Source organism: Panthera tigris, chromosome C1 (assembly GCF_018350195.1).
Source record: "Panthera tigris isolate Pti1 chromosome C1, P.tigris_Pti1_mat1.1, whole genome shotgun sequence".
NCBI classification, from domain to species: Eukaryota; Metazoa; Chordata; class Mammalia; order Carnivora; family Felidae; genus Panthera; species Panthera tigris.
The window spans coordinates 67,659,337-67,665,336 of record NC_056667.1 but is presented as its reverse complement, the minus strand read 5'-3'; the positions used below and the strand labels follow the sequence as shown (position 1 = coordinate 67,665,336).

Below are 6,000 nucleotides of genomic sequence, written 5' to 3'. Positions count from 1 at the left end.
AAAAGAGTGAAATTCTCAAAACAAGAGAAAGAAGGGGGCATTTAAAGACCCAGAGATCAAGAGCAGAGTTCAATGAGGGGCTATACTGTGTGCATGTTAGAAGCTTGACATGGGAGTCAGACTTCCGGGGTTCAATTTCTAGCTCTGCCATTTGGAAGTTATCTGAATTTAGTCAAGTGACTAATCATTCTGTGGCTCAATTTCCTCATCTGCAAAAGAGAGATACCAATATTTCCTACGCATGGAGTAGGAATTATACAGAACATTGTCGTGGTGCATGCTGAATGTTATGGAATTATTAAGTATTGTTATTAAATTCCTGGGTTTCTGGTGGAGTTAGCCCAAAGTAACGTCTGCAAGTGTGTGCCCTGAACATTCTTTGCTTGTTATTGGGTAAGTCATTTAACTTCTATCACTCTGAACTCAGTTAGCCACTATGTAGTCATTAACCACTGTACTATCAGTATATTAGTGTTTGGTATAGACTAGGTGCCAAAAAAACTTTATTGACTGTACACTAAGAGGAGTGTTAATTGTAGTAAATCAACACTCCTTCAGGGTAGACAATTTCTAAAATGATTATGTAACTAAATATGTACATTATTTTTCTTACTTATAGAAGGTTACTGAAAAAAAATAGGAATGGAAATTTGAGTCAGATTTCACAGACTTAAGAACTCTGGCCATATTTTGATCTCCATTTGCAAATTATCTGACTGAAGACTTGAACAGATGCACAGAATTATAATGCACATGATGGAGCCTCCAATGATTGGAAATGACAGTCCAATGTTCTAAAAATTACTCTGAACAAAGGAATATGCCAGCATATAAAATGTATGGTAACTGTTGTTAGCATTTTTTTGTTTGTTTGTTTTCAACCAAAATCCAATAGACCAATAGCGATCTTAAAAAAAAAAAATAGTATATCTGGACAGTGGACTAACTTACTGATGAACTTGAAAGAAGACTGTATATTAGCAGCTACACAAGCACAGGGATGGCTCAGTCTCCTCTGGTCTAAAGCAAATGATATTTCTCTGAGAGATCTTGTAATGCTAGGATGACACATGCAAAAGTTTATGAACTCTTTCCAGAAGGATCAGACCAAGACACCTCAAATGAGAATGTCATCTCCCCACTCACGAGGATTATGGTATTTACAGAATAACCTTGTGCATTGACAGCCATAGATATATAGGCCCAGCTGCACTTCATATTAACAATCCTCAGGGACCTGGGCAATGAGCACAAGAAAATTACCAAGGCAATGAACATGTATTCCCAACTCAGACAGAACATCAAGGGGGTGGATAAAATTAACTGGCTCCAATGAAGATTCACAGTCTCACCTGGCTGTGTGTCTGACTAATATTTGAAGGTAGAAAATGATTTCTACTGAGCATTAAGAGTGAAATAAATAAGAGGTTGCAATAACTCACTGTATAACTATTCCTTTTTCCAATCCTTGGTTAGTATCAGAGTCACATTCCTATTTTTATCAGTATATTTATTTTTTAAAAAGTAGCATTATTACAGCTTGCACCAACAATTCTCAGAAATCCAGTTCTGAATGTTACAGTCAAGAAAGGGAGGTGAAACAGGTCTGGAAGCGACAGATTGGCATAGGAGAGGAGAAAGTCTGACAAGGCCACTGAACGTTAACCAGGAATGAAAGGAGTGATAAAGTGAAGGTCATCACAATGGGACAAGGATAGTAATCGCTCCTGTCTTGCAAACAGCCACACTTAAAGCAGCCTTGCACTTAAAACAGGGACTTGCTGAAGAGAAGGAAGTGTTAGGAAATTTTGATATCTGGACTCCAATTGTACTATTTACTGAACTAAAAGTTTTCCATTAAACATTGTTAAGAATTGGCAGACTCCCTGAGTGAGAAAGGTGGTGACTATCTTAACATTGTAGCCCCAGGGCTTGGTTCAGGAGTGTGGCTATTAGTAGGATATAATAAATGTAGAATGGAGGAAGGAAGGAATCTCAAAAATCAGTGAAAACCGAGACAGATGGTGGGAAAAAATGCATGCATTATATTCCTTCTTCTAAAATCGATTTTGAATGACCAATATTAGGGGGAAAATAGAGGTGGAGGGACTGTGGAGGGGCAGTTGGAATTATGCATGTAAATTATATTTAATCCTGTATTTGCTCATCTTCTCTATGGAAGGGATCTTAAGTTCTTTTGTACACGCACATTTTATTTCTTACACCAAATTGTATGTTTTTGTAAACAAGAATTGTAGTTCTCGGTTTGGGGGTGAGGGGTTGGTTTATGTGGACTTCATTTTGTATTTTGAGTGTGCAATCAATTAATGAATGAAAACAGGTTGGTGTACTGGAAAGATACTGGACTAAGTCAGAAATTGTGGGTTCAAGATGCAGCTCTATGTGATATTAAATTACTTCCACAGTCTGAGCTTTACAATTTCATCTGTAAATTGGAATAATGATATTTGACAGGTTTTCTTTTTCTTTTACTTTTCGTCTTCTTTTTTTATAGGGATCAGGTAAAATGATTTCCAGAAAGTTTTTTTAATATAAAATCACATGCAAGTATTAAAAAAATTTTTTTAAAGTGTTTCTTTATTTTTTAGAGAGAGAGAGAGAGAGAGAAAGCGGGCGAGGGGCAGAGATTGGGAGACAGAATCTGAAACAGCCTCCAGACTCTGAGCTGTCAGCAGCACCGAGCTGGAAGCAGAGTTCGAACTCAGAAACCACGAGATCATGATCTGAGCTGAAGTTGGATGCTTAACTGACGGAGCCACCCAGGTGCCCCACATGAAAGTAATTTTTTTTAATGCTTATTTATTTTTGAGACAGAGAGAGACGCAGAGCAAGAGTGGGGGAGGGGCAGAGAGAAAGGGAGACACAGAATTCGAAACAGGCTCCAGGCTCCGAGCTGTCAGCACACAGCCCCACGCGGGGCTGAACCCACAAACCTTGAGATCATGACCTGAGCCTAATTCGGACGCTTAATTAACCAACTGAGCCACCCACGCACCCTAAAAGTATTTTTTAAAATGTATCTTTAGGGGTGCCTGCGTGGCTCAGTCGGTTAAGCGTCCGACTTTGGCTCGGGCCGTGGTCTCACGGTTGGAGCCCCCATGTCGGGCTCTGTGCTGCCAGCTTGGAGCCTGGAACCGGTATCTCCCTCTGTCTCTGCCCCTTCCCTGCTCTCTCTCTCTCTCTCTCTCTCTCAAATATAAACATTAAAAAAAAATTATTTTTAATGTAGCTTTGTCTTGCTATTACTGCATTCATAAGGCTTTGGATTCAAACTCATTTGGCTTCACATTTTGGCTCTTCCTTGGCAGTCCTTGACATACCCTACTTCCTTTAATTCCCACCCTTGACATTTTTCTTTTCCTTTTCCTGGGATGCTTTTCCCTGCTCCTCAGCCTGTACTATCGTCCTCACATCCATCCTGCAAGAATTCTTACCATCTCTGACTGGCAACTAATCCTTCTAAGGTGTTGACTGATAATCAATGTGTGATAATGACTTCAAGCAGAGGTGAACAACCATTTTTTACAAATGCCAGTTCTAGGAAAATAAATGTGTTAATAGGCCATATAAAAACAAAAAGAATACAATAAAAGTCATCTGAAATCCTAGTACTCACTGATAGCTCCATTTAAATGTTAGCAAAGTACTTTGTTTGTTTTTTGTTTGTTTGTTTGTTTTATTAAGACTTTAGAGGAAAATATATTCATGTAACTTATCAATGTACTGGCCAGAAAATCAAACTGTAAAACTGGCATTTTTTAAAACCATGGTAATATGTGGATAAAATTGGGGAGGTTGCAACATGTAAATCAATTTCTAGCCCTTCCATCCTAAAATTAGCAGTGTTTAAAAGGAATGAAATTAGGGGCGCCTGGGTGGCGCAGTCGGTTAAGCCTCCGACTTCAGCTCAGGTCACGATCTCGCGGTCCGTGAGTTCGAGCCCCGCGTCAGGCTCTGGGCTGATGGTTCAGAGCCTGGAACCTGCTTCCGATTCTGTGTCTCCTTCTCTCTCTGCCCCTCCCCCCTTCATGCTCTGTCTCTCTCTGTCTCAAAAATAAATAAACGTCAAAAAAAAATTTAATGAAAGAATGAAATTAGTATGGCAGAAAGACTGGATCATGGGTCATAATAATAGCTAACATTGTTGAGAATTTATTTTATGTAAAAAAACTATAACCTATACTTCTATACACTATTAATGAAAGCTCACGTGATTGCTAAAATGTAGGTATTGTTTTTAGAGATGAAGAAACCGAGACAGAGGGAAGATGAGCAATGTGCACAGTCTCACAGCCGGCAAGTGGTGGAACCAGATTGAAACCTAGGCTGGCTGGCTCCAGAACCTGTGCTTTTAACTGTATGCTATTCTGAGATATTGGGAAAGGATCCATATTTGCTGCTCCTTAAATCCTGTCGTGAAAGTTAGATCTGGAGGCTGGGATTGCAAGCAAACTCATATCCAAGCAAAATTGGATGGGGGTTACTAATAATGCATTGTGCATTCTTCTCGTGACCAGAATCTAGTATAAGGGATTCATTTTTTCATATTTTACTGTATAAATAGAGATAGTGAAATCATTTTGTAGTTTGGTTAAATTACCATACAGATTTTGCTGAACTTTTTTCGGTGAAAGATATCTTGAAAAAAAGAAAATTGGAGATCACCGCCACCGCCATGGTGGCATCACAACCGTATGATCACAGTCAGAATTATAATGATGTATTACTGTGATTGTCGAGCGCTTATTGTGAGTGAGGTGACGGGTTAGGCTCTTTCCATTCACTAGGTCATTCGACACTCAGGAGATTTGTGAGGCGTAGTTACGATGGCTTCCGTTCCACTGAGGGAAATCGAAGCTCAGAGAGGTTTAGCGACTTGCCCAGGATCTCTCCATTAGAAAGAAGTAGAGCAGAGATGTGAAGCAAAATGTGGTCACATATGGCTTTGGCTACTTTCCTACACTGGTTTCTCCACCTATCACTTCTTGTTGAGCAGGTCTTGTGCTACACCACTCTCTGAACTCATGTGGTAATACATGTCCTTCATTGATCACTGAGCACCAGGCATGTGGATCTTCTTTCTGTTCTCCAAGTGCTGTTTCTGTGTCTGCTCCTCTGAATGAGCTCTTCCTGTGTTTGCTCCTCCTCGTCACTGACATCTCGGCTCAAGGTCATCTCTTCAGAGAGGCCTTCCCAATCACCTGAGGGAGGCGCCTCACTCCACCTGAGTCGCTCTCCCTCACGTTACCTCCAAAAACTGTCCTCTAGGCACTCACTATCTACTATTAACTGGTTTACTTATGAGTTTCCCTGATTATTGAATGTCTCCGCCATTTAGAATGTTTGTAAGGGCAAAGAATTGTTGATATCCCATACTATCACAGGAAGCATTTATTGCCTGAATGAAGGGACAGTGGATAAATGAGGGTTAGAAGCTCACATCTTTTCCAGGTCTGTCTGTCTGCATTCCTGACCATATTACCCGCCAACCTACCTCACACCACAGTGATCCTTGAAAACCATTGTGTTTAAGGAAGATGGTGAGGCCAGCATTTAGCCATCCTTTGCATGTGACTTTTGAGGGGAAGTGGAGCCTTATTCAATGCCCATAGATAAATTCAATTTCTTTATTGGGAGAGGTGCTGTCAAAGGCAGGAAATTTGCCAATATTTATTGAGTGCCAAAAAAATGCCAAACCTAGATTATGTTTTCATCTACTTAAAGAAAAAAAAAGTCATATTCCATCTGGCCCTTATGCTCTGCTGTGGTGTCAAATAAGTCAAGGAGATAATCATTTTTATGGAAATTGGAGAAACACGATGTGTAGGGTAGGAGGCTGTGTAGTATTAAAGAGTATGGATTATGGAGTCAAGGCTGCATCAGGTCAAAGACCAAATATGCTATAGGAGATCCTGTGAGGAAAGTCTCCTATGATCTGCAATTCACAGATGGGGAACGTGAGGTTTAGTGAAATCAAGT

General features: G+C 40.0%; 1 long non-coding RNA gene across 1 annotated transcript in view; it reads left to right on the top strand.

Annotated features, from left to right (window-relative positions):
• Nucleotides 1–252: 252 nt before the first annotated feature.
• Nucleotides 253–6,000, top strand: part of LOC122241165 — a 95,093-nt gene continuing 89,345 nt past the window's right edge. Inside the window, exon 1 of the long non-coding RNA XR_006221161.1 lies at nt 253–393. This is a non-coding gene — a long non-coding RNA (uncharacterized LOC122241165). The remainder of the gene's footprint in view (nt 394–6,000) is intronic.